Source organism: Elephantulus edwardii, unplaced genomic scaffold (assembly GCF_000299155.1).
Source record: "Elephantulus edwardii isolate Elephantulus edwardi_28Jun2011 unplaced genomic scaffold, EleEdw1.0 scaffold00032, whole genome shotgun sequence".
Lineage (NCBI taxonomy): Eukaryota > Metazoa > Chordata > Mammalia > Macroscelidea > Macroscelididae > Elephantulus > Elephantulus edwardii.
This window is the reverse complement of record NW_006399782.1, coordinates 16,648,329-16,655,938: the sequence shown is the minus strand read 5'-3', so window position 1 is coordinate 16,655,938 and position 7,610 is coordinate 16,648,329.

Below are 7,610 nucleotides of genomic sequence, written 5' to 3'. Positions count from 1 at the left end.
TATATTCTTATTCTCAATTTGAGAGTCTTCTTGTTACCACTCACAGTTTTGTCTGTGGACACAGAAATGTCAAAATCCAATCCAGTCCTCAAGATATTAAAAATCTAGCAAGGCAACTGAGTATGAACAGATTACAACACAAATGACAAAGTGATGTCACAGAAGAGAGAAAATGTGTTGTAGATGTTCAGTTGGAAAGGTGTTCATTTCCACATGAACTGAAAGAAAGAAGTCATTGAAATGGTGTCAGAAAATAACTAAGTCACAAGCCAGACAGTAACAAGAAAGAAAACTAAAGAAAAACTATACAAGAATTGAGTTAAAGGAAATTTCCTTGGTAAAAGTCTAATAGAGTTGAACACAGTCTGAAAAAGGTCAGTAGTTAATCTATCTGAGATTTTTATTTTCAAATCCTAAAACTTTCAGAAGAATTCCTTAATAGTGCATATGATTAAAAGACCTGGCTACTAACAGAGTGTCCTCAGAAGAAAGTAAGATTTTAAACTTGTTCATTATGATTGGACCTCCTATTGAGAATTTGCCTTTCCACAGTATATATTACTCTGAATCAGAATCTTTGGTTTCCCAGCATCCCCAGGTGATTTTAGAACTTCATTATACTGTGTATATTGTATGTGCACATACATAGTTTTTGTTGTTATGTGCCATCAAGTATAATCCATAGCAGTCCTATGATCATTGGCTCTGGACCTTGACCTTTCCTCAGCCAACCTCACCATCTCTGACATACCTGAATCCATTGACAGTCTCTGTGTCAATCTATCTTGTCCTGGGTCTTTCTCTTCTGTACTGACCCTCTATTTTTCCAAGCACAAAGTTCTCTAAGAACTGATCTCTCCTGCGTACATGACCAAAGTATGTGAGATGGAGTTTTGAAATCTTTGCCTCCATGGAGAAAATTGGTTTCACTCTCTCTAGGACAGAACTGTTTATATTCTTGGCAGTCTATGGTATATTTACTCTTCTTCAGCATCACACCTTAAAGGAATCTGCTCTTTTTATGCCATTTTTATTCTTTGTCCAGCTCTCAGATGCACAGAAAACAATTGAGAAGACCATGACCTGGATCAATCACACCTTAGTCTCTAGACTGACATTGTTTTCTACACTTAAAATGTAGATTTTGATTCAGTGTAAATACACCAAAACCAAAATTAGATTACTAGCATGGAAATATAAAGTCTCAGCATCTGGGAGTCAAATCTGAATAAATGATTTGGTAACTCTGTTAAAAACCTTAATTATCATTGACTACCCATAATAGGCAGTGTTTGGTGGAGCTCCCAGACTGATTCAGATCTGGAAGCAGGAGTATCACATGCCTAAATCACATGCCTCTGGAAACTTTAGGAGTGCCCTTGTATTTAAATCTCGGTATACCCATACTTGTACTTAAATCTCATTTTGGCCCAAGGTACGATTATTATTGTTATTTCATTTTGGAGGACCATTCTTCTAAATTCTACAGCACTTTTCTCTCAATTTGCTGCTCTAAGGTAATCTGGGTTTGCTGTTAAACTGAACTTTGTGCCATTCGGGGTCAAATGCCGTAACAGCTGCCCATGGTAGATAGTGTTTGGCGGAGCTTCCAGTTTTAAGGTGGGTTTGGAAGTAGAAGTGGCATCCACTTTCTAAACTACATGCCTCTGAAAACTCTGTGAACCTGGAGAAACAACAATAAGTATAGAAATGCTTCAGGCCTTTTGTTCATAGGGTCACTACGAGTCGACCCGACTTGATGGCAATGAACAATAACAACTCTAACACATGATGGGTTGCATAAGTAGAACTGGACTTGACAATTGTTTATACCTTGAGATATCAGACCAGAAATACTATGCCTACATTAAAGAAGGAATTATGAGAAAGCCTTTCCTACATACATGAACTCTTTGACCCTAGTTCTCCATAGAAAATGGTTAGGTGTGGCAATGTGATTATTATGTATTCTATACCTTCAAACAGAGAGAATCTCACTCAACTGAATTCATCTTCTACCTCACTAATCTTTGCACACACATTCACTTATTTTGTATAATTTGTATTCAACAATTCATCCATAAAGCTGATATATTTTTTAATGCCCAAACAAAACAAGGCTAACATTTTTTATTTTGACTTTTTGTCATTTTCTCACGTTTCTCTTTCTTTATTGTTTAATTTTACATGAACACAACACTCATTAGTGAAGGAACCTATAACCTGTTCCTGCCACAGATATTTAACAAGCAAGTTTGGCAGTCAAAATATAAAGTTATCTTTAAAATGCTGCTGTATGTTAAAAGCCTCAGATTTGGAGTGGAAAAAACCCAATATTTTTACAAAACTATACTTTGCCTGTCAAAAGTTAACAAAATTGAGTTTCACACAGCTAGAGGAAAATTTCTGAAATTACAGAAAGATGGATAAAGCATAATACCCGGATGATTACTTTTGGAAATCTAAGCATGCATTCATATTCATTCTCTCTCTCTCCCTCCTCGCCCTCCCTTCTCTCTCTCTCTCTCTCTCATATTCTCTCTCTCTCTCCTTTCTCTCTCTCCCCCCCCCCCACTCTCCCTCTCTCCTTTAAAAACATTGATTTAGTACTCTATAATCTGGTACACCAATTAGCAATGGGCTATTTTTCAGGAGGATTTCTCAAATATATGGATGGCTAGTTAGATGAAAAGAATCTCCATACTTATTTTTTTTCAACTGTCTCATTTTTCTTTGAAAGAAGAGCATCCCTTGTTGCCTAGGAAACATAATGATTGAATGCAAAAGCAAAAGGTAAATTCAGAATTAATCAGTCCTTCAGGTGAAATGGTGGGGATGTAGAAGAATTATGAGAAGGCAGCATATAACAACACTTATATGAAGGGACCAGTCTACTAACTTGCAAATCCAAGGGTTCAGAGAAGAACCTCTCTAGTAGGTACAAGCAGGGTATCCAGCAAGTTCATACTTCTTTGGCTCACTGCAAAGATTTTCTTTCCAATCCAAAGAAGCTGAACCAGAATCAATATTTTTTAAAATATTCTCAAGAGATTCTTACAAATCCTCTGGTGATTTTTATGTATAGGTAAGATGGGTATTTTAAGAATGCAGATTCAGAGTCAGCATATCTGGGCAGAAATGCAAATTCATAGCAGGAAATCAAAACAGAGTAAGTCAGCTCCAAGTTGTTGGTACAGCAATCCAGATTGTTTAAATAAACTCAGTCCATTTGTTTGCCTGTACTTCATATGTGACTGAGAAATGGAATCTGTAGCATTTGAATCTGCTAAATTTTTGTAAAATTAAATTAGAGAAATCATATCTGAGATCTAGGTCATATTAAAACCAAAGTTAAAGATTTCGAGTAAGTAAATTTTTACCTAATTAGCTGATACACTATGAAATTTTTGTTTTGCTTTCCTTTTTTTCTTTTATTACCTTTTTTTCTTTCAGATGAAATGAGACTTTTAATTAAATTAAAGCTATGGAGATGAGGTTAGTAAATAAATTGGGTAATTATTTATTAGACAGTTTATTGGTCTTGTTTGTTATTACATGCTGTCAAGGAACCTATGATTCATAGCGATCCTATGTACAACAACTATGGACCCTGCCCTATATTGAGCCAACTTTATTGTGTCTGACACATCTACCCTATTACCCAGACACTGAGTCAATCCAGCTCATTGAGGATCTTCTTCTCTTGTGCTGTACCTTCACCCTCACAAGCATTGTTTCCCTCTTCAAGGACTGATCCCTCCTTGCAACATGCCAAAAGTATGTCATAGTAAGCTTCAGAATCCTGGCCTCCACGGAGCGGCCTGGTTTCACCATCTTTAGGATGAACATGTTTGTTCTCTTAGCAGTTCATGGTATATTCAATATTCTTCTCCAGCACTGCAGTTCAAAGGTATCAATTTTCCTTCTATCACCCCTAGTCATTGTCCAGCTTTCTGATGCATAGCACATAATTGCAAAGACCATGGCTTGGATCGGGCACACCACAGTCTCCAGACTGACATCATTGCTCTTCAGTACTCTAGAGATGTCTCTGACAGCAGACTTTCCAAATACAATTCATCTTTTGATTTCATGACTGCTGGTACCAAGAGTGTTGTTTGTGGAGTCAAGCAAACTGAAGTTGTCAACAATCTCGGTCTCTTCATCTTCTATCATGATGCTGCCAATGGTCCAGCATTGAGAATCTTTGTTTTCTTGATGTTGAGCTTCAGCCTAACTTGATCATCTACAGCAAATGCTTCAGGTCCTCCTCAGTTTCAGTAAGCAAGTTTGTGTCATCTGCTTAAAGCACATTGCTGATTAGTCTTCCTCTAATCCTAATGCCATAGTCCACCTCATAGAACCTAGACTCCCAGATGCTCTGTTCCACATACAGATTGAAAAGGTATGGAGACAGAACACATTCCTGCAGTACACCCTTCTTGATTTTGAATCACAAAATGTTTTCCTTGTTCTGTTCTAGTAACTATCTCCTAGTTCAAGTATAGGTTTCACATAGCACAATCAAGCCGTTCTTCTCAGGGTCAGCCACAGTTCCTTGTGATCCATCTAGTCAAACGTCTTTGCATAGTTAATGAAACACAGATAGACATCTCTCTGGTGTTCTCTCCTTTAAAAGAGATCCATCTGGCATTAGCTATAATATTCCTAGTACCACAGCCTCCTCTAAACCCAGCCTGCACATCTGGAAATTCTCTGTTGATGTGCACTCCAGTCATTTTGGGATAATTTTCAGCATAATCTTGCTTGTATATGATAGTGTTGTTATTATTCAATAATTTCCACACTCTGTTGGGTCACCTTTCTTTGGAATAGGAAGAAATATGGATATCATAGAGTCAGTTTGCCAGGTAGTTGTCCTCTAGATTTCTTAGGGAACTCTGTTGACTAGGTAAAGAATTTCTCAGGCAACCCAAAAATTGTTGTTGTGTTTGGGTACTATTGAGTCAAGTACAACTTTTAGCAACCCCATGAACAACAGATCTGAAATCTTCCCAGCCTGAGCCATTCTCAGCTTTCTTGCTATAATTGCTGTGCCAAACGATCTTAGTGAAAGTCCTCCTTTCCTTCACTGACCTTTCCAAGAATTATTTCCCTCTGTTGTTAGAAGTAGCCTCTTTTAACAACATGCAAAAAATATGTGAGACACAATTTCACCATCTTTGCCTCCAAGAAGCACTCTGACTGCACTTTATCCAAATATATGTATTGGTTCTTCTTGCAGTTCATGGGATAGTCAGTGCTCTTGTCCAATACCACAACTCAAAAGCTTGAATTTTTCTATTATGATTATTCATTGACCAACTGTCAGATGTGTAGCAAGTGATTGAAAAGACGATGCTCTGAATCTGATTTTAGGCAGGAGATTCTAAACTCCAACTTCTCCATGGGAAGAAGAAGGGCAATATTCTGTGCAATTTGGGTTGGCAGTGTAACTCACCAGCAGAAAGTAAAAGTAGAAATCTATTTACTCTCTTACTCTAGGCTTGTAGAAAAAATTCTAAAAAAATACCTAAATGTAGATATCAAGAGGACATTTTCTATTCTTGGAAACTTTATTCTAAAGTCATGATTCATACCACACAGAAGAAATGTCAACAAACGAAATCGAAAGATGGAGGAAGGCAGATGTTTCCATGTGTTTCTTTCTTTCTTTCATATCTGTCATACTGTCTGTATTTTGGTCTATGATTATATACTTAGTAAGAATTTTGCATAAGAATTTTCCAAGAAAAATAAGAAATGTTTTCAGCACAAATTATTATAGTTTATAAATGATATAGTTTTAAGCATAAGATATATTATAGTTTATTACAAAATACAGTGAAGTTATTAAAACCATGTACTATGGAGCCTGGAGGCTTATATTCAACTTCTGTGTCTGTATTTCCCGATTATATGATCTGAGTAACATTTGTTAATCTCTTTCTGTCTCAGGATCTAGATCTTCAAACCATAAAAAAATAACAGTTTCCATTTCATGGAGTTTTGGTTAAAATTTAAAAATTAGACCAAATAGAGACTGTAAAACAATTAAGTAGCACACAGTAAAAAACAAACAAACAAACAAAATGTTAGTAATTATTTGTTCATCTTTTTATTCACTTTTCTATTTCTTTATCTACTTTATATATTAACATGTTCTAATTCCCAAAAAGAGAGGTTTGCAAAAACAATAATTATAATAATATTCTGTTAAGATGTGTTTTGCTTGATAAATAAAATTTTTATATTAATTATAAATAGTTTTCAAACATTTTGGGCAGAATATAGGCTAAACAACAGAAAAAAAACATCTACCTGGGCATGTTACCAAATGCAAACCCTTGCCCCAGTGGTGGAAAAAAAAAAGAAAACTAATGGGGCTGTAAGAGAATAGAGCAAGATATTATCTTCAAATATCATTTAGGGAATTGAAGAATAATATAGTTTAATAATAATATTTCACATGGAGAAACTTCACCCTTTTAAAAGGAGCTTAATGTGCTTAATTTGGATTTCATTTATATTAATCATTTTTTATCTTTCTTAAAGTACTTATTACATTGTATTGCAATTTATCTATTTATACATCTATATCTCCTGATAGACCATTAAATCCTTGAAGAGAGAGATTCAACATTATTCTTCTTCCTGACTTCAAGGCTAATATATTGTCCTGGAAAGTAACAGGTTCTCAATAAGTATTGTGTGAATAAACAAATAAAAATGAGTGAACTCCTCCATCACATTGTGGGTCTAATTAATCTCCATTACAGACAGACTAAGCTATAAATGCTTGAAGCCTATAAAGAAAAAAAAATGAGCATTGTAATCTAAACAGTAAATTTTTGCAGCACCCTACAAAAGAGTGCTTTTCAAAAGTAGTAGCTGGTCACACATTGTTTAACTAGGAAGATGTGTCAGTGTGTGGTGTGTGTGTGTGTGTGTGTGTGTGTGTGTGTATATGTTAATATATGTGCTTTAAGTATTGGACTTCTAAGTAGCATGTATTTCTTCATTTCTTATTATAGGTCATTCTTGAAGGGGGGAAAAAGAAAAGGAAGCCAGAGACCTACAATTATTTATTTCCACCCAATGTGAGGTTATAATGGATACATTTTTTCCTAGAAATTTTCACCCTCAACTTTTAGAATCAAATATATTTTCAGAATTAGGAATATTAAAACTTGAGTCAGTGTCACTACTTCAGCACTGTTGTTATTGTTGTTGTTATGAGCCATCGAGTCGTTTGCAACTCATAGCGACCCTATGTACAACAGCCCTAAACCCTGCTCTATCCTGCGCCAACTGCACTGCCTCTGACACACCCATCCTGATTACCCCAGTCACTGAATCAATCCAGCTCATAGAGGGTCTTCCCCTCCTGCGCTGTCCCTCCACTCTACCCAGAATGATGTCCCTCTCCAAGGACCCGGACCTCCTGGCAATATGTCCAAAGTATGTCAGACGAAGCCCCAGAATCCTTGCCTCCAAGTAGTAGCTTGGTTTAATTCTCTCCAAGATGAATCTGTTTGTTTTCCTGGCAGTCCAGGGTACATTCAGTACCTTCTCCAGCACCACAGCTCAAAGGCATCAATTCTCCTTCT